General features: G+C 36.9%; 2 protein-coding genes across 2 annotated transcripts in view; one reads left to right on the forward strand and one right to left on the reverse strand.

Annotated features, from left to right (window-relative positions):
* Positions 1-22187, forward strand: part of ESAM (endothelial cell adhesion molecule) — a 62200-nt gene that overhangs the window by 8830 nt on the left and 31183 nt on the right. The gene's annotated exons all lie outside the window — the stretch shown is intronic.
* The window catches only part of NRGN (neurogranin), a 154640-nt gene continuing 143972 nt past the window's right edge, over positions 11520-22187 (reverse strand). Inside the window, exon 6 of the mRNA XM_063435676.1 lies at positions 11520-11532. The gene's annotated coding sequence lies outside the window, so the exon portion shown is untranslated. The remainder of the gene's footprint in view (positions 11533-22187) is intronic.

Below are 22187 nucleotides of genomic sequence, written 5' to 3' on the forward strand. Positions count from 1 at the left end.
TATTTTTAGTACAAGGGTGTAGCCTGCATGTGTGTATGTTTGTGTGTGTGTTTCGTACTTCGGTGTAGCCTGTATGTTTGTCTGTGTATGTGTTTAGTATATGTTTATAGCCTGTATGTAGATGTGTGTGTGTGTGTGTTTCATACATCAGTGTAGCCTGTATGTATGTGTTTGTTTAGTATATGTTTAAAGCCTGTATGTGTTGGGTGTGTGTGCGTGTGTTTAGTACATGGGTGCATGTAGCCTGTATGTGTGTCAGTGTGTGTGTGTTTAGTATATGTTTATAGCCTATATATGTTTCTGTGTGTGTGTTTAGTATATGTTTATAGCCTATATATGTTTCTGTGTGTGTGTTTAGTATATGTTTATAGCCTGTATGTGTGTGTTTAGTACCCGGGTGTATCCTGTTTGTCCGGCTTTGATTTCTGTTGTTGTCGTTCTGTGACGTGGTCCTTTGTTACTTGAATCTGTCTTTCCATTCATTCTGTGTAAGTGATGACTGACGGGCCGTGTTATATCTTTAAACCTGGGCCTTGCTTTATATTTCAGACTCTGAATGGGCTGTCTGCAAATAACACCACTGATTCGGGTCTATGGTTTGATAAATCGCTTTAATCTTAAAATGCCAAACTCCTTACAAGCGCGGTGACGGTCACTTTGGGGATTTACCTGCAAAGAGCTAGCTGTTCGCACACCTGTCTCGGGATGGAGACACACCTTGCTCACAGTGATGTCAGTAAACCCAGGAACTTGTCAGCAATCAGAACTCATTCATTAATCAAAAAATCACTAAACTGCCACTGTGCTCTGGAATAGATTGTCAGCTTGTGGGCTGGAGTTCTACTATACACAGTATCATCATGTTGAACCAGTTTAGAGCAACATATAGCCATTTCTGAATGATTTTCTGATTACTGTATAACTCGTTCTGCTTTGCATTAAATAATTTAAACCAAAATCCACCAGAAAGTGGTTTTATTGATAGTGCTGTCAGATCCCGTCTGTTAAATAAATCTCTGATACAGTGTCCGTCGTCATCCCGTCCTGGCGTCAGATATTAGCTCTGAATTTGTATATGCAAACAGCCAGCCAGTTTGCATGGAAACACTTTGTATAAAATGGGGCGTAATAACTACAACAATAATAATAAAAATTAATAGCATGAGTAGTGATTTATAAAGTATAATAGATTTATAGAATAATGAGAGTTCATCTGTCATCACATTTAATAACCATTAAATTACAGTTATCTCGCTCTTTTTTTAATGCTTAAAGTTAATTCAGTCTTTAAACACACTGTCCGGTGGCAGTCATAGGCCCAGGTTTGGTTCGGTGGCAGTCAGGGGCCCTGTGGCAGACAGGGGCCAGGTTTTGGTTGCAGTCAGGGGCCCTGTGGCAGACAGGGGCCAGGGTTCGGTTGCAGTCAGGGGCCCTGTGGCAGTCAGGGGCCAGGGTTCGGTTGCAGTCAGGGGCCTGTGGCAGACAGGGGCCAGGATCCGGTTGCAGTCACGGGCCCTGTGGCAGACATGGACCTGGGTTTGGTTGCAGACAGGGGCCAGGGTTTGGTTGCAGTCAGGGGCCCTGTGGCAGACAGGGGCCAGGGTTTGGTTGCAGTCAGGGGCCCTGTGGCAGACAGGGGCCAGGTTTCGGTTGCAGTCAGGGGCCTGTGGCAGACAGGGGCCAGGGTTCGGTTGCAGTCAGGGGCCCTGTGGCAGACAGGGGCCAGCATCCGGTTGCAGTCACGGGCCCTGTGGTAGACAGGGGCCAGGGTTCGGTTGCAGTCAGGGGCCCTGTGGCAGACAGGGGCCAGGGTTCGGTTGCAGTCAGGGGCCATGTGGCAGAAAGGGGCCAGGGTTCGGTTGCAGTCAGGGGCCAGGGTTCGGTTGCAGTCAGGGGCCCTGTGGCAGACAGGGGCCAGGGTTCGGTTGCAGTCAGGTGCCCGGTGGCAGACAGGGGCCAGGATCCGGTTGCAGTCAGGGGCCCTGTGGTAGACATGGACCAGGGTTCGGTTGCAGTCAGGTGCCCGGTGGCAGACAGGGGCCAGGATCCGGTTGCAGTCAGGGGCCCTGTGGTAGACATGGACCAGGATTCGATTGCAGTCAGGGGCCCTGTGGCAGACAGGGGCCCAGGTCTGGTGATAGGAAGGGGCCCAGAATAAATGAGTGCATATCTCCCCAAGTCCAGAGATAATCTCTTAATGTATAGTACATTTTAATTTCATAATAAGGACTCAGTCGAGCATCACAATACCCTCTCACCCTTTTAACGGCTTCTGAGAGCACTTACTGTGCGTCCCAGCTCAGTGGGAAATGGGAAACGGGAAACAGTGCTAATTCTTCATCTTCACACATTGTACTCCGCGGAGACCCTCTGACCAGCCTGAGTAATGCTGAGACCTCAAAATCTCACTTTATCCCCATCTCAGATCTACTGAAGGAGAAATACAAAATGAGTTAGATTTATTAACATCTGGCTCAAATCCACACCCATGAATTCAGGACAAAAATAACCAGCAGGATCCACAAAATACAGATTCTGTAACTTTACATCCTGCTTCAGCCGCTCAATAACTAACAATAAAACCAGCTAACTATTAATAACTCTCATTAAACCCGCTAACTATTTATAACTCTCAATAAAACCAGCTAACTATTAATAACTCTCAATGAAACCCGCTAACTATTTATAACTCTCAATAAAACCAGCTAACTAATAATAAAACCCACTAACTATTTATAACTCTCAATAAAACCCACTAACTATTTATAACTCTCAATAAAACCCACTAACTATATATAACTCTCAATAAAACCTGCTAACTATTTATAACTCTCAATAAAACCAGCTAACTATTAATAACTCTCAATAAAACCAGCTAACTATTAATAACTCTCAATAAAACCCGCTAACTATATATAACTCTCAATAAAACCCGCTAACTATTAATAACTCTCAATAAAACCAGCTAACTATTAATAACTCTCAATAAAACCAGCTAACTATTAATAACTCTCAATAAAACCAGCTAACTATTAATAACTCTCAATAAAACCAGCTAACTATTAATAACTCTCAATAAAACCCGCTAACTATATATAACTCTCAATAAAACCCGCTAACTATTTATAACTCTCAATAAAACCCACTAACTATTAATAACTCTCAATAAAACCCGCTAACTATTAATAAAACCCACTAACTATTAATAACTCTCAATAAAACCCGCTATTAATAACTCTCAATAAAACCCGCTAACTATTTATAACTCAAAAAACTCACTGTCAATCAATAATTCTCAATAAAACCCACTATCAATAAAACACACAAATCATCAATAATTCTCAATAAAACACATAAACTATCATAAATTCTCAATAAAACACAGACTGTCCAAAATTCTCAGTAAAACACAGACTGTCCCAAATTCTCTATCGCAGTCTGTTACTTGGACACTCGACCTTTGAGACATGCAGACTGTGAAAACGAATTACGAGCTTTCAAAGTGCTGTATAGGCCATTGGTCATTATGGACCAAACCATTCTGCTTCCATTAGGTGAGCTTTGTGCTAATATTATTGTAGTGGAAAAGTATGTTAATAGAAGTTTAGAAAACTTGTTTTAGCTGATGATGTGACATCAGTACGTGATAGCCCTTTGTTAAGATTGAACGTTTTTCCATGAAGGGCTAGGGCTCCCTTTTACCCCTCCCTGGTAACACCCAGGAATATGGTCTCACCCGTAGTGAGAACGTGCTGATATCTTGTGAGTGAAGTCCTGTCATTTTATTTTTCGTAACAGATTAACTTGTCTATGGCCTTTGGATGTCACCTGAGTTTATATTGATTGTTTGTTTGTAACCTGTTCTGACCTGTAAGTGGCCTTGACCTATACCTTGGTTTATCCACCTGTGTTAATGCAGAACAGCACAACTTGTACCACAATCCCTGCGTTACATTATATTTTACTTAACAGTATATATAGTCATCAAACGTATAAAGAATAACGAATCAAAGAACCAATAAACATGGTAACTTCCTTCATTTAACTTGGCCGGGATATCAATGAAACCAAGAGATTATCTATAAAGGCAATACTAAGCGATACGGCCTGGCCTGGTACACTTCCTCACTTCTTATTGTCTGTATGTTAGAAACCAGGCGAAGGCCAACCAGCAGGAATATTTATATCTGGGTTTATACAAAGTGTCTCTCGTACTCTGTCACACGGAGAGAGAAGATAAATTGTATTTAATAGATTGTATGGTGTATATTGCAACGTGTGAGTGCGTATAGCTATTATATGTGTATATGGATGTATATTGCGGTTATATGGTAGTATGTCATATTAAGTGTGAGTATACTGTTATTATATAGCATTATGAATGCCTGTATAAATATTTGTTATTATAATACATTATGCGTAAGTATATAGCTGTCATATGTTGTTGTTATATAACATTACATATGGTATATAGTGGTGTTATGGTATATAGTTATGTTATGGTATATAGCGGTGATGTGATATATAGCTGCGATGTGGTATATAGCTACGATGTGATATATAGCTGCGATGTGGTATACAGCGGTTAGGTTATATATAGCTGTGATGTGATGTATAGCTGTGATGTGGCATATAGCGGTGATGTGGCATATAGCGGTGATGTGGTGTATAGAGGTGTTATGGTATATAGAGGTATTAGGGTATATAGCGGTGATGTGGTATATAGCGGTGATGTGATATATAGCGGTGATGTGGTATATAGCTGTGATGTGATATATAGAGGTGATGTGGTATATAGAAGTGTTATGGTATATAGCTGTGATGTGGTATAGTGCTGTGGTATATAGAGGTGTTATGGCATATAGCGGTGATGTAGTATATAGGTGTTAGGGTATATAGCTGTGATGTGGTATATAGCGGTGATATATAGAGGTGTTGTGGTATATAGAGGTGTTATGGTATATAGCTGCGGTGTGGTATATAGAGGTGTTATGGTATATAGCTGTGATGTGATATATAGCTGTGATGTGATATATAGCTGTAATGTGATATATAGAGGTGTTATGGTATATAGCTGTGATGTGGTAAATAGCCGATGTGATATATAGAGGTGTTATGGTATATAGCTGTGATGTGGTATATAGAGGTGTTATGGTATATAGCTGTGATGTGGTATATAGAGGTGTTATGGCATATAGCGGTGATGTAGTATATAGAGGTGTTAGGGTATATAGCTGTGATGTGGTATATAGTGGTGATGTGATATATAGCTGTGATGTGATATATAGAGGTGTTATGGTATATAGCTGCGATGTGGTATATAGCTGTGATGTGGTATATAGAGGTGTTATGGTATATAGCTGTGATGTGATATATAGAGGTGTTATGGTATATAGCTGTGATGTGATATATAGAGGTGTTATAGTATATACCTGTGATGTGATTATATAGAGGTGTTATGGTATATAGCTGTGATGTGGTATATAGAGGTGTTATGGTATATAGCTGTGATGTAATGTATAGAGGTGTTATGGTATATAGCTGTGATGTGGTATATAGTGGTGATGTGATATATAGCTGTGATGTGATATATAGAGGTGTTATGGTATATAGCTGCGATGTGGTATATAGAGGTGTTATGGTATATAGCTGTGATGTGGTATATTGTTATGGGCAAATGCAAATATTACAAGTTTTAGAATGAAATGTTGTATTTCTTAAACTGTGTACTTTGTCTTTAAGAGATATTGCAAACTGACAAGGTGTTAGAAATGGAACATATTGTTTTTCATAGAAGTTTCTTTAAGCAATAACCTCAGTGCATAATATGTTTGCGCCAATTTGTCCCAGACGAATTACAATAACAATAATGCATAAACAAGCTTCAAGGCTATACTACGACTCTTTCAGTACACAATATACTGTGGTAACCCCAAGTTAATGGAACTTCCCCAAATCCGGGAATCTCCCACGACTGTGCACTTACGTCTTAGTATAAACAACAGATAAGCTATTCAGACTTTGGGAAACCATCTTGTCCCTTGAACTTGATGGAAGTTCCCCAGGTCCGGGAGTTTCCCATGACGTGTGCACTCGCTTCTAGTTATGGACTTTTTCATATGAACTATGGTGACTCTAAAATGACGACACCCAAGGTATAAATAAGTGTACTTTTAAATGTTAACTAACAGAGGAGAGACTTGGAGACAGACGCTGCTCCATCTTAAAATGACTGAGAGGCTGACATGATGACATGTTCAGAAGGGTATGTTTACCTATTAATGATATTTGCAAGCATTTAATTTCATCTTATAAACTCTGCTATAATGGATTTTATATGTCTATATTTATATTTTTATATAATAAATATCTAAAAGACAAAACTATTGCTTCCAAGACAATCCTTATTTTATATTGTATTCTCAATTATTTACATATGTTAAATAGAGGATCTCTTACTAACTATATAACATTATGGCTAAGATATCTGTATGGTTAGCCCTGCTAAGTTCTATGCTTTAAGACATTATAGAGGTAAATAAGGGAACCGCCCACGGTTACAATTGGCGACCATGAAGGGACTTGTACTTGGAAGCGTTAAATAAACAATAACAAATACCCAGGTAACCTCTTATACGTAAGAGAAGACACAATACTTTGTCATGGCACAAGTCTTGAAATATCAAGAATCTAATGAGCTATTTGTAGCCCAGACTCAGAGAGAGATCTTCATCAATAGAGATGATTTTAATGTGAACTTGTACAAGGCACTTTGAGTTCAGGTGCCAGGTACATTGTAATTAGCATACAATGCTGACATTTTGTGGATCTTAATTAATATCATAAGAGAGCAAATATACATATTTGGTAAACTCCCTGATATGCCTAATACACCAGCACAGCATTGCCCATTAGTTCCAGGACAGTGGATTGCAGGCAGAGGGGTATGTTCTCTTTGTAGCTGCGTAGTATGCATGCGCAGGAAAAAGATTAATGCAAAATGTTGTCAAAAGAAAATTGATAAGACAGAGCGATGAAATTTGAAGTCTAATTCCAAGAATGCAAAGAAAATTGCATTGTAGCTTAATGAAAACATTCATGCAACAGACAGACAGGACTTTTAATTATTGCATTACTGCATTCTGGATTCCAATCTCCACTATAAAAGAAAAGTTTTATAAAACAGTGATAATTTCCATATTGTCAGTTACGCTAGCTGTTGATTGAAAATCAGGAATTATAACAGCATAACTATTTTTGAAGTCTGGAGTTTCCAGCCAAGGTTGCGGAGATAGGAGACATGTAAACATTCCAAGGAATTGAGAAGTCGTTGGTTTATATTCCAAATTATGAACAACATTATTACATACAGCCATAAAGAGAAAGACATGGCTTTTAAATACATTCAGTGCAGTACAATGCAGTACACTGCAGCATATATTTTATATAATATATGATAACTAGCTCATATTTTTTCCTTAACAGAGTTGAAATTATACTACCCTCCTAGAAAAAATGCAACCAGTGGTTATTCATCCTTTGCTTCCCTAAATGCTCTGCAAAAATAAATAGTTATAAAATGATTAAAAATAATATATATGTAAAATAAATGAGGGCAAAATAAAATTGTAACTATACAGGATCTCTGATAACTTTTAAACTGAACTTATTAAAGGCTTATTTAAATAAAATGTTAAATACATTTACAGCTTTAAATGTGACCAAAAGATACTAAATGATGTGTTAAGCAGCCAGCCCAATTCACTAGAATAGCATACGTATTCTACTATTTAAAGTGCACAATTCCTGCACATAATGACTTTGCTTACTCAGGTACAGTCTTTAGTCTATTGCAATGGCAGGATTAAAATCCACCAATTTTAAAAGGGAAAGCTTACTTAAATAAGTGGTACTATCCCACTGTACCTGTATTGCTAGCAGTAAGGAAATTAGAACAATGATATTATACTACTGACTGTAATCAGATCAGACACATTTAATCTCAGTGAATTTCATAAACTAGGTTTTCATAAAATAACATAAAATAAATACACCAATGTTGTTTATAAATAAATGTATATAGACTAGGTAGTAAGAGCATTTACATGCATTCAGCAGCCTGCTCTCTCAGAGCCAGAAACAGATTCATACAAAAATAAAAATAAAGAATAGGTTTTAAAAAAGTCCACAGTCAACCACACATGACGGGTGAAATAATTGCTTCTTTAAAAGCTATATGCTGCCGCAATGTATATAAATACAGATTAGGGCACAGCGTAGAAATAAAAATACAGTTTCAAATCTCATATATGGGGATTCAGTTCCACCACATATTGGTGTATCTTACACTAATTCCAGTGGTAGATAGTGCTAATGCTGAAGGAGGCTTATTTTAATAATAATGAGTCGTAGGAGCATTGTAAATATATATACTGCAAAATTAGTTTGATATTGCAAAGCCTGCAATATTCTAAACAGACATTAAAATGTAAGAAAAAAAAAAATCATAATGCATAAAGAAGAATGCATAAAAAAATGCAGTGTCAATTAAAGTGATAATACTCTGATATATTAAATCACATTGCATATCATATATCTGCTAAATGAAAAGTATAATTAAGGTAACTTTACTGTCCAAAGCCCCCTCACATCTATTTTATAGAATCTATACTTTTATGTGGTCACCTCCAAAGGGGCCTCTGAAACTGGGGGGCTGAGGAGGGGTGCTCATCCTAAGAGGAATCAGATTTCACACTTAAAATAAAATAAAATAAAAAATATAATAATAGAAGAGGTATTGTGGGAACATCCAGAACATGCATTTTGTATATAAACTTAATTTGCAGATATTTATGCCTTAAAGACATATAAAGGATATTTCATTAAATATGCAGGTATCTTTAAAAATTAAGCAATGTTAAAAATAAATAAATAATAATAAATATATATATATTTTTACCACAATATAAACAGTTTTGTTAAACAGATTTAAGTACAAGTATTTATGTCAAGAAATATACAGAATACATTTACAACAGGCAAGTTTAGCATAAATGCAAAGTTGTTGTTTTTTGGGGGATTTATTATTGCCCAAGAAATCTCTGAACATATTCAGAATTTTTGAGAGCAGCAAGTAAGACAGCAGATTGCAATGGACACCATTACAATATTGCTTTACCGATTGAGGTCAGAGCTTTAAAGAATAAATAAATAAATATTCTATGGCCCGCTAGACCACTGGCTTTTAATGAACAGTTTGCACAACACTTATAACATAGTTTGTTATACTGCACATTATAGCTGTGACATAATATACAGGGTAAAAATACTATTTCACTGTTTAATAGACTTACCCAGTATTTAAGGACGACATGTTTCTTGCAAAGTCAACGGGACTTTGAGGGAGTTTCTAACTACGTTTAATTAATTAATTAATTTACTAAAGAGAAAAAGGTTGGTTTTTTTTTCCCCTGCAAGTGAAATTTCAGCGCAAGGTCATTTTGTGTTCAGACTATTCGGTTTTTAAAAAAAGCTGTTCTTTATCTCACACTACGAACGGCCTTGTAATTCCTATGCACACTAAAAGTTGGCTTTGAAATGTTATTGTTTTAACTTTAATATTTCATAGTTAATACAGAGGATAAAGTAATTTAAAGAAAGTATATTGAAAGTATATTAATTGATAGGATTTCATTTATCTATTTTGGTCCACTGTAAACTGATCTCGAGTCTCAGTCTGGTGTTCAAATAGTTTTTCTTACGATACGTCGTGTGTTTATATCCACAACTGCATGTTGCTTTGTGGAAACAAATTGAAAGCCTGGCATTGTAATACGTGTATGGACATGCTTATAACAAAGCATGGGCCCTCTCCTCATATAGTTGGTCATTACCAGGCACTTTGATGCAATGTGTCTACCAACACTTTTCTGTGGTCACTGGATCACATCGCATACCCTATCTCTCAGTCATGATGCAGAGTTTATGCTTGCAAGGATATCCAGACCTTATCCACCTGGTATCCACGTAAATACTCCTATCGTTTAGAGGGGTTAATTACATAATAACCATTGAAGGTAATATGTTGGTTGTTCTTCCTATAGAGGAAAGATAGACTTGCCCAAAAGCTTTTTCATGGCTAGGACAAGCTCTTATAGAGAGAGGTAATCTACTACTAACTCCTGAAAAGGAATATTGATGGTCCAATATGGGAAATACTGTAATTCATGTGTTTAGTAATCATAAGCATTTGCTTATTGTCACATTACTGATGTACTGTTTATTGAAATACTAATATCTAACGTACTGTTTGAATTACTATAAATTGGAAGTTTGGCAACATCTCATGGTTATAAATATGTTTTTGTATGTGTTGATGTATGTACCAGGTTTACTTGGATATATCCTGTGCGAAGTGCAACCTCTGATGCCACGTTTTCTAGTCTCACTTCCTTAGTATGCATTTGATAATCCCAGGACCATCCATTTGGATGGTGGTCCTGCAGTTACTGCAAAGGAATCCTAAAACTGGGCAACCACATTTGGGTTACTTTGGGATTTCAGTGCCCCAGCCACCCCCAAAGTAGTGGGGTTGTGGTCTGGGAAAATGCTGAGGTTAAATGATTATTAACCAAGTTACTAGTTGCTTGCCCCACACAGTGGTATCTATTTATTCCTATGGTACAGATAAGCATTCACAACATACCTGATGATACAAATGGTGAGACACCATATGAAATGTTACATGTTTTTCACTGACAAACTTATTTCTGCACCAGGGAGAGCTTAGAACCATTGGTTCTATAAGAGAAATTTAGGGAATTTTTTTTTCCAGCCCACCTCACCATGCACCACCACCTATTTCCTACTGTTGGCCAGCTTGTCCTGGAGAGGGTAACTGCGAGAACTTTTACTACAGAGAACAATCAGAGCCAACAGAGAACAGTGAGTTTTTATATTTTACAACCTGCTAAATACTTCCAAGATGTTCACAGAATCACTGACTGACACAGTGAATGCTGTTAAAGATGACAAGATAAAACAAATAGAGGACGACAGAAAAGTCACCAGAATCATAGCCACGTAACAGACTGAATCGTGATCTGACATCTGAACCTGCAAATGTGAAGGAGAAGGATGAACAGACAGATTCCAGTGAACATGGAATGTATGAAAAATGAATCATCAACATCATTATAAGAAAGACTGGAGAAAACAGACTGAACCTGAATTATCTTATACAGTAAGAAAGAAATGCAAAGATATAAGCAAAAGGATGCTAGAAAATTGGTTATGGTGCCTCCTTCTCAATCTGCAGCATCATCATAACATCAACCCTAGCTGTCGTTTTAAAACTGCATTGGGATTATGTTAACAAGCAGGAAGCACCTGAACTGAATTGGACTGCACACTATACAAGTTCTTTGATCGTGAGGACTACCTCCAAGAACCTTCTCAAAAGGAGAGACACAGCTCACAGTGAAATGAATACACTGGTATTTCACAAGGAACCTATTGAGATCATTCCAAAAACTGATTATACATGAGAAAGATGTGATTGGACTATTTCAAATCCTAATAATGGACTCAACGATGATGGCAAAGCATGCTGAAAACAGAAAAAGATGGGACAGATGCTTGTGAAAGACTTTGGATGCACCTATGAAGGTGATGTAAGAAAAGACTATGCAATATAGTTTATCATTGAATGACTACCGCAAACAGCCTTCTTATGCTGAAAAGAAGTGCTATGTTAATTCTGGACATTGCTATTATCCAGACAGAAGATGACCGGAAAAAGAAATAAAGGCTGATAATTGTCAACACCCAGCTGTTTCTCAAGATGGAACATGGTACTGAGAAAACCTGATTGACTATCAAAGCGCCTCACAGTACAAGACACAGATTGTTGCCTACAACTCAGAAAACGTGGTTAATAGGAAGGAGCAGAAGAAGAGGAATATAGATTTCGTACTGGAGTGAAAACCATGCTGGAACAATATTCTGTAACAATGAACTTTACAATGACATTTGGTGGCATATGAATTTGAATTCGGAAGAAACATATCAATTAACGAAAGAAACCTTGATGCAATTAATAAATAATAACACAGGCCTACTAAGAGCAGATGCCCTGCCAACAGAATGGAATATAAAAGGCCAGCAAAATCTTTCAGAAACCTGACATCATGGGACACTTGTACTAAAGCACGATTTGCAGCTTTTCTTAAACTCTACATATTATTTACATACTTGCAAAGCAAAGAACTCCTGTAAACATAAACACAGAGACATTGATACAACAAGGAATCTGTCATGGTTCTGTTGCAGATGTGATCTACCGATGTACTCCTTGCTCTTTTGGTATAACTATACCAATCAAAACGTTAAATGGCTCCATAGAATCAAACGACAAAGGATTTTTGCTATATTCTGGACTTCCAGGAATGTGGTGCATGGACAGAAAAATTATAATTACTAAAGCAATCATGCTATTTTTTTCCCTGTATCAGAAATGTGTCAGTGACAATGTGTAATATAATACAGATACTATAATTAATGGTATAAAATAAACACATAATGTGTTAATTACAAAGGTGGATAGACTTTGTGAATATCTGAAACGCAATTGAAAATTATTGCTAAAATGCCAAATGCAGCTGCAGTATGGCCTACAAACAAATATATTAGATAAAGTATAAGAGCATAACAGCTAATTACCCAGATGAATAATTGAATCATGATAGTTAAAGATCATATGATTGCAATAACAACTGCAATAATGAATCATGTTTTAACCTTAAAAGAAAGTGTAAACTGTTTTTATTAAATCAGAAACTACTCGATATTCGTTTAAGTTTGCAGAGTGGTATAATTAATATAATCTAATTAATATAAGTGAAGTACTTCAACAGTTAAAATGTAACTGAAAGACAGGCAGAAACTTTACTTCACCTATCATAAAGTTTATTTACAATGATCAACATATTCAGTCTGCCATAGCTAAGGCCAGCCAATGGAAAGTAAAAGAGTATTATGAATTAACCCGTCCAGGTGATATACATGATGATTTTGGAAATTGATTATTTAGGTCACCGATTGCAAACAGGTGAAAAGATGTCAGATATAAATTCAACATCAATACCACTCTATGTATATATATTAAAATACACATAATCAAATATTTTATCGTTTTTTCAAATACCAAGGAAATGTTATTTGCTTTGTGATGTTTAAAGGTACATAAAGCCACCTATACAAAGGTAGAGTTATAATAACCTTCAATATTGTATCTGAGTGCTTTCTTAACTCACGTTTAGAAATAATAAAACATTCAAATCATCATCATTTTTCACACCCAACAGCCACTGAAAAATATACTTAAACAATTAAGATTCACATTGTTAAGCATCCAATGTCACGAACGTAACTTTCCACAATGGCTGTCAGATCTTGGTAAAAAAATAAAAATAAAATTCAATATTTGGGTGTTTCTGGTATTTTAAGCCACTAATAACTGTAGTTATTATATTAAAAAACCGTAACTTAGGGAATAAGTTGTCTTCTCCCTAACAGGACAAAGAAAGATGAATAATGTCATATTTCCAATTATCAACTATTCTAAATATATTGAGACATTTTGAATAAAAGAGTATTTTTATCATTTAAAGAGAATGTAATTTTACATACCATTGTGAACAAAGGCGGTAAATACTGTTTCATATTATCCTTATATCTCTAAATCATATACAATGGTTTATCTTTAAAACAAAACACTATAAAGATTAACTATGTTACTATTTCATCTATCATTATTATACAAAGTATAACAACAAATGTAAAGATTTTTCCACAGATTTTACCTGTTAACATTTTTAGCACAACAGCACCTAATGTCATTGAGATGTCTATCACTGAGATGTTACAAAGATTCCAATCCAGCAAAAAGAGGCATTCTTGAGAATCCACTTCGATTGCTGTATCAACATAACATTTACTATAATGGGATCCATGTCACTTAAGACAATGTCTTGGAAATGCTGTAAATTAATTTATTCCGTAAAAGAATATTGGAGAGTATCCAATCTATACACATCATAAACGGTGTAAAAATGTTTCATGAAAAAAACAAAATAAAAAAACAAAAGACAAAGACAAATACCAACACCATCACCACAGTGATAACAGATAATGCTGATTCAAAATCTGCAACCAATTCTAGCCAAATATTTGGAAAGCTGGACTCTACAACCTATACTCTACAACAAATACCCGGGTATTCTACAAACACAACCTCCAGCAATGTATCTAAGGAATGTAAACTTCTACAGGCCTTTAAAGACTTTGGATTACAAATACAAATACTACTTTTAACTTTGGATTACAATTCGTATCTGGATCCATCCAAGAATATCTTACTCTGGAACTTATGTTCTTTTCAATTCTTTCCTAGACAAAAGCTTTGCTCATTTTAATCAACCACCTTTACAGGCAAAGATCACACTACGGATGTTTTACTGTTACAACAATGATCAAAGATGCTGGGAGCACAAAAAACCTAAAGACTGTTGGAGAACTTTGGTTCACTAATTTAAGGAAGAAATGGTCTACAATGCCCACAGTTTAATGGAGAGGGTGTTATGGGCAAATGCAAATATTACAAGTTTTAGAATGAAATGTTGTATTTCTTAAACTGTGTACTTTGTCTTTAAGAGATATTGCAAACTGACAAGGTGTTAGAAATGGAACATATTGTTTTTCATAGAAGTTTCTTTAAGCAATAACCTCAGTGCATAATATGTTTGCGCCAATTTGTCCCAGACGAATTACAATAACAATAATGCATAAACAAGCTTCAAGGCTATACTACGACTCTTTCAGTACACAATATACTGTGGTAACCCCAAGTTAATGGAACTTCCCCAAATCCGGGAATCTCCCACGACTGTGCACTTACGTCTTAGTATAAACAACAGATAAGCTATTCAGACTTTGGGAAACCATCTTGTCCCTTGAACTTGATGGAAGTTCCCCAGGTCCGGGAGTTTCCCATGACGTGTGCACTCGCTTCTAGTTATGGACTTTTTCATATGAACTATGGTGACTCTAAAATGACGACACCCAAGGTATAAATAAGTGTACTTTTAAATGTTAACTAACAGAGGAGAGACTTGGAGACAGACGCTGCTCCATCTTAAAATGACTGAGAGGCTGACATGATGACATGTTCAGAAGGGTATGTTTACCTATTAATGATATTTGCAAGCATTTAATTTCATCTTATAAACTCTGCTATAATGGATTTTATATGTCTATATTTATATTTTTATATAATAAATATCTAAAAGACAAAACTATTGCTTCCAAGACAATCCTTATTTTATATTGTATTCTCAATTATTTACATATGTTAAATAGAGGATCTCTTACTAACTATATAACATTATGGCTAAGATATCTGTATGGTTAGCCCTGCTAAGTTCTATGCTTTAAGACATTATAGAGGTAAATAAGGGAACCGCCCACGGTTACAATATAGAGGTGTTATGGTATATAGCTGTGATGTGATATATAGAGGTGTTATGGTATATAGCTGTGATGTGATATATAGAGGTGTTATAGTATATACCTGTGATGTGATTATATAGAGGTGTTATGGTATATAGCTGTGATGTGGTATATAGAGGTGTTATGGTATATAGCTCTGATGTGGTATATAGCTCTGATGTGGTATATAGCTGCGATGTGATATATAGCTGTAATGTGATATATAGAGGTGTTATGGTATATAGCGGTGATGTGATATATAACGGTGATGTGATATATAGAGGTGATGTGGTATATAGCTGTGATGTGATATATAGCGGTGTTATGGTATATAGCTGTGATGTGATATATAGCGGTGATGTGATATATAGAGGTGTTATGGTATATAGAGGTGATGTCATATATAACGCTGATGTGGTATATAGCTGTGATGTGGTATATAGCTGTGATGTGATATATAGCTGTGATGTGATATATAGAGGTGATGTGATATATAGCTGCGATGTGATATGTACCGATGATGTGATACATAGAGGTGATGTGGTATATAGCTGTGATGTAGTATATAAAGGATGTGATATATAGAGGTGATGTGATATATAGCTGTGATGTGATATGTACCGATGATGTGATATATAGAGGTGATGTGGTATATAGCTGTGATGTAGTATATAAAGGATGTGATATATAGAGGTGATGTGATATATAGCTGTGATGTGGTATATAGAGGTGATGTGATATATAACGGTGATGTGGTCTATAGCTGTGATGTGATATATAGAGGTGTTATAGTATATAAAGGTGATGTGGTGTATAGCTGTGATGTAGTATATAAAGGATGTGATATATAGAGGTGATGTGATATATAGCTGTGATGTGATATGTACCGATGATGTGATATATAGAGGTGATGTGGTATATAGCTGTGATGTAGTATATAAAGGATGTGATATAGAGGTGATGTGATATATAACTGTGATGTGATATATAGCGGAGATGTGATATATAGCGGTGTGAGGGTATATAGCTGTGATGTGATATGTACCGATGATGTGATATTTAGCAGTGATTTGTCATTATAAATTGTGATGGGGTACGATGTGACTGTTTGAGGATTTTTGCGGTGTTTGATTGCTCTGGGTCGGGATCCTTCTAATACTCTGAAAACACAGGATTAAGGAATGCCTGATTGCTACAGGAGCAGTGAGTTCAATCTTACCACCAGCTGCTCCATCATTAATCTGTACATTCACCGTTCTTTCCTTTACGTTACTGTGCATCAATGCCAGTATCATATAAATCATATACCATCGTACATTACTGTGAGTTTTATTGCTGTGGAGCTCTGTGATACAGTCATACCATCGTACATTACTGTGAGTTTTATTGCTGTGGAGCTCTGTGATACAGTCATACCATCGTACATTATTGTGAGTGTTATTGCTGTGGAGCTCTGTGATACAGTCATACCATTGTACATTATTGTGAGTGTTATTGCTGTGGAGCTCTGTGATACAGTCATACCATCGTACATTGCTGTGAGTTTTATTGCTGTGGAGCTCTGTGATACAGTCATACCATCGTACATTATTGTGAGTGTTATTGCTGTGGAGCTCTGTGATACAGTCATACCATGGTACATTACTGGGAGTTTTATTGCTGTGGAGCTCTGGGCAGTTTTAACACACTGTTAGTTTTGAAATCAGAATGTTTTTGTGTATTTCTAAGACTCCATATGGACACAAGTCACACAAGCCAGGAAAAAGTCAATATAACAGTCTATAAAAAGGTCACAAATAAGATTTTGTTGCTAATTCTAAGCTAATGTGATCCTTCGACCTCAAGGAATCCAGAAAAGGGCGACAGATGCTAAGGGAGGGGGTTCTCAGGCAAAGAGCAAGAAAGTACTTATCCGTCCATTACAGTTACCACGGGTCTGTCTTGCTATCTATCTCTTCATGAAGTTCAACAGCCCAATACAATGAGCTGCAATAATCTAACCATAGGTAATAATATAGTAAACTGCAATAGCACACCGAGCTGTAATGATACAATGAGCTGTAATGATACAATGAGCTGTAATGATACTATATCCTGCAATAACACACCGAGCTGTAATGATACAATGAGCTGTAATGATACAATGAGCTGTAATGATACTATATCCTGCAATAGCACAATGAGCTGTAATGACACAATGAGCTGTAATAATACTATATCCTGCAATTACACAATGAGCTGTAATGATACAATGAGCTGTAATGATACAATATCCTGCAATAACACAATGAGCTGTAATAATACTATATCCTGCAATAACACAATGAGCTGTAATAATACTATATCCTGCAATAACACACCGAGATGTAATGATACAATGAGCTGTAATAACACAATGAGCTGTAATGATACAATGAGCTGTAATGATACAATGAGCTGTAATGATACAATGAACTGTAATGATACTATATCCTGCAATTACACAATGAGCTGTAATGATACAATGAGCTGTAATGATACTATATCCTGCAATAACACAATGAGCTGTAATAATACTATATCCTGCAATTACACAATGAGCTGTAATGATACAATGAGCTGTAATGATACTATATCCTGCAATAACACAATGAGCTGTAATAATACTATATCCTGCAATAACACAATGAGCTGTAATAATACTATATCCTGCAATAACACACCGAGATGTAATGATACAATGAGCTGTAATAACACAATGAGCTGTAATGATACAATGAGCTGTAATGATACAATGAGCTGTAATGATACAATGAACTGTAATGATACTATATCCTGCAATAACACAATGAGCTGTAATGATACAATGAGCTGCAATAATACAACCATAGGTAATAATATAGTAAACTGCAATAACACACCGAGCTGTAATGATACAATGAGCTGTAATAATACTATATCCTGCAATAACACAATGAGCTGTAATGATACAATGAGCTGTAATGATACTATATCCTGCAATAACACAATGAGCTGTAATAATACTATATCCTGCAATAACACACCGAGCTGTAATGATACAATGAGCTGTAATAACACAATGAGCTGTAATGATACAATGAGCTGTAATGATACAATGAGCTGTAATGATACAATGAACTGTAATGATACTATATCCTGCAATAACACAATGAGCTGTAATGATACAATGAGCTGCAATAATACAACCATAGGTAATAATATAGTAAACTGCAATAACACACCGAGCTGTAATGATACAATGAGCTGTAATAATACTATATCCTGCAATAACACAATGAGCTGTAATGATACAATGAGCTGTAATGATATTATATCCTGCAATAACAAAATAAGCTGTTATAATATACAGAGCTGTAATTTAAATTTGTTTGAAATCTAGGAGCCAGCTAGAAAAGTTAGGAGCCCGTCTTTTTTAAACTAACAAAGTTTATTTTTGAATGAGAAAAATGCAATACTTAAAGGGACATTATAGTCACCAGAACCACTGCAGCTTAGGTGTTGTGGTGTCTGTAGCATGTGAGTGTAAACACTGTCTTCAATGTAAATACTACATTTTCAGTGACACACACACACATACACACATTTTCTCATAAACTTACACATTTTTTATTTTCATTCATGTTAACCTTTGGGAGAGCCGAGTGGATCTTTTCCTCGGGTCCAGTGTGGCTGCTCTGATCATCTCCCTGCAGTTCCTCTCTGCTTCCCTGCGCCGGATCTGCAGTGATGCCGGGGCCGGAGTGACATCATATTCCGGCTCCCAGCATCACTAATCAGTGCGGGTGGCCGGCTCCCATGGTGCCCTGTGCGGGCTAGCGGCCTTCGCTAAATGGCTGCCATGACAAATCCCAGGTGCCAGGACAAAATATTTAGTCACCATGGCGACCTGGCACCTGGGATTTGTTGAGCCTTGCTGTAATGATACAATTAGCTGTAATGAAACAATTAGCTGTAATAATACAACAAGCTGTAATATACACTGACCTGTACTAATACTATATCCTGCAATAACACAATGACCTGTAATAATGCACAGCGCTGTAATGCTACACCAAGCTGTACTGATTCACCGAGCTGTACTGATTATGGTGGTTAGATTGTCCCTTTTAAGCGACTGTCACAGTCTGGGGACTTTGCATTATTTGCGGTGTTCCAGCGGCTGTGGGGTCATCCGAACCTGTCCCTTACGGCCCCCTCCATGGTCTTCCCACATCAGCGTTTTACTCTCGGGAAGGTGTGAGAGAACCACACTGAGCTCTATGGACACAGGAATTCAATATACGGAGCCTTTTTCCCTACAGCCGTCACCGATGACGTCTGGAGGAAGTGACAAAACTTCACAAAGTGAGCTCCACCTTTGTATCAAGCTTTGCAAGCATAGGAAATAGTACATTGTCTTAGAATACATTCTGACTGTGATGTACCCTATGGGGTGCGGGGACAGTGCGGCTTTAATACGGATACTTAGATTCGATCTGGACCAAACTAAATTTTACTAGAATCGTTTTTAGAATTAACTTAAGGTTTCTCATGGCAACACCCAATCCATATTGATTCCATAGATTTTATTACATCACTCTGAAGTTAACCACTCATCAAACTTTAACAAGTCATCCGGAATTTTCAAAGCTAGTCCTGGAATTGGATTTAGCCAAGGCAGCCGCTGGTCCTTCAATAAGGAGTGGGCACTGCTCTGGAGACCAACCATATAGTGACGTGCCGGGTTCCTGAGTGGGAATGTCACATTTACAGTTTTCTGCATTTTTTCTAAAATAAATGTAACGAGAAGCATTAGACATTCTTCACATCCCTTAAATATTCTCACGTCATACTCTTGTTCTCTGGCTAAATATTCTGGGGAAACAGTTAGAAGGTCCGTGACCCAAATTAGCATAAATTAACGAGCAGTTATTGACCTCTAATTAGTCTTTGGCTTAGCATTATTCCACGTCCTGGTCTGGTCTGCAGACACAGAGACACACTGGTAACGCGCTCATTAATCCGGGGCCGCCAAGCTGTGTCACTCAGCGTTACTAACAGTCGGTTAATCCTGGGAATAAGCACACAATTCGTGAAGAATCTTAAAACGTCAGAGGATTAGTTCACTTTTATTCCATCTATACCAATATATCAGTCTATTCTCTGCCTTTGGGAACCCCTGGCTCTAAACCACAGTTAAACTAAAAATAAACCAAAAATCTCCAATTTGGCCAAGTTAAGGTTTCTTTATTAACATAGGCTTTGATTTAATATTTTTTTTTATAAACTTTTCAAATTATTTATCTATAAAAGTCACAATTAACGTCCATGGGAATATTTGTAGAAATCATTTGATAAGAATTTATTTGATAGAAATCTTCACTCCAGGCCCAGGTATAGTGTGGTCCAAATACTTTGTCACCCTCACCTTGCTGCAACTTACCAAGAAGAACAATTAGTAAATCGACCCTTAATTTGGTTATAAAAACAGCTCACATGAACGATTTGATTTTACTAAAGTTCAGCTACTTTGGTTTAATTTATGCAATTTGTGTGACATCAGAATTTAAAGTTTGTAAATGTATTTCCCTGCAGAAGTTATTTTACAGTCAGTATAATTGCACATTTCACCGTGTTTTCATATTTCCAAAGCATTTGGAAATATATTGAATATATATTATAGAAAATAAAGGGGTGACTGAGCAATGGGGGGAGTTGTATTCTGCAAGCCAGGATGATGGGGATTGAGGGGCACTGTGGTATGGTAATATTGAGTAGTCAGTTATCAATGTCAGTTTGGCGTTTAGGATTAATTGGAGTACCATAATATGCAGCATATCTCGGATGTGTGTATTGGGGCGCAGTAATTAGATATAAGGCTGAGGTAATATTCTTTACATTATTTTGGGCCTCGGTAACGTACAGACCGTACTTTCTAAAAATCTCAGTCACCTGACCCATACAGGGGTCAATAACTAAATTTGTTTTTTCTTTCCATAATTCAAGCAGATTAGTTTTATTTTCTCACTAGTAAAGCTTTAGAAAGTTTGGGCTGGAGTTAACCCTTAAAGACCTGTCCGTGGTTCAGTGTGGAGGCAGCCATCTTGGAATTGTATGACAATTTCCGAATCCGCATTAACTGCTACTGATAGAAGTAAGGCTGCAGTGAGTGCGTGAGGTCCATAACCCCCAGCATTCCACTGGGCTAGCTTTGTTTACTGACTGACATACCGTGTTTCATAAATTTACACCAAGGATTATTCATTTTAGCTATAAAAGAGTTGAACGCTTGGATTGTGGAAGTTGGCAGGACGGATTAATTAATTACTATGCAGCCACGCTAATTGTTTATATACGGCCAAACTATTCCACAACATTGGGGACAATAACTGCTCAAAATAAAAGACACTAATGAGCGCGATGGAACCTCCCACTCTGACCCGGTTACTGTGAGATCTAATCAGATCCATCGGAATGTTGATATGAAAGAGCGTTATTCTGGCCACGTGCTGCTCGGATATAACTCCTTGTAGTAACATGGAATAAATTGTCCCCCACCCAGGCCATGACACAAGAGAAAGGGGTCCCCTGGACTGTAAGGAAAAGGGAAGCATGACTGCTGCCCTACAGTAAGGGGTGGG

Source organism: Pelobates fuscus, chromosome 11, assembly GCF_036172605.1.
Source record: "Pelobates fuscus isolate aPelFus1 chromosome 11, aPelFus1.pri, whole genome shotgun sequence".
In the NCBI taxonomy this organism is placed as follows: Eukaryota; Metazoa; Chordata; class Amphibia; order Anura; family Pelobatidae; genus Pelobates; species Pelobates fuscus.